The following is a 755-nucleotide window of genomic DNA, read 5'->3' as shown; positions in this document are numbered from 1 at the left end:
GACGGCGACGCTGTATGCTGGCTGCAAGACGCCGGGCGTCGACCCTGATCCAGGGTGAGTCTACCGTAGACGATAGCGCACAGTTATACGCCCTCGTTAACAGTATGACGGGGGAGGAAGATGGCGACGTCCGCCTCGAAGCTATGCCTGCAGTAGATGATTTTCTGCTGCTGGTCGAGATGTCCCTTGAAGAGTTCGGCAGTGCCTTGAAGGCAGGCGATTTGGCCGATGTGGTCATTGTAAGACCGGACGAGGAGATAAACTCGTCATCGTTTCTGGATGAAGCTGTCTTGAAAGCCACCAAGAGAGTTTTGAGCGCACCAAGTGATTCGTCGATCCTACGGAATCCCTTGGATCCTTTATATCCTTTGCTAAAGGAATTTCAAAACGTCGTCTCCAAAGACCCGCCTTCAGTCCTACCTCCGGACCGAGGTGTGCGTCATGAGATCGACCTGGTTCCGGGAACCAAATTGTACGTAACACGCCAATGGCCCCTGTTAAAGGAGCAGTACGACGTCATTGACTCATTTTTTAGCTCGAAGCACGACGCAGGAATGGTACGTGAGAGCAAGTTCTCATTCGACACCCACATTTTGTGTTCGGAAGCCGAACGGCAAGTGGCGCATCGTTCATGCTTACAATAAGCTCAACGCTGCCACCATTCCAGCATAGACCCCAATTTTTAGAAAGGATGTTCTTAGAAAAACATGGTAGGATGTACAAATACAGTGCACTCGACTTAGTCAATAGGTATC

The sequence above is a fragment of the Plasmopara halstedii genome, assembly GCF_900000015.1.
Source record: "Plasmopara halstedii genome assembly, contig: Scaffold_110, whole genome shotgun sequence".
Taxonomy (NCBI): Eukaryota; Oomycota; class Peronosporomycetes; order Peronosporales; family Peronosporaceae; genus Plasmopara; species Plasmopara halstedii.
Note: the sequence above shows the minus strand (reverse complement) of the source record.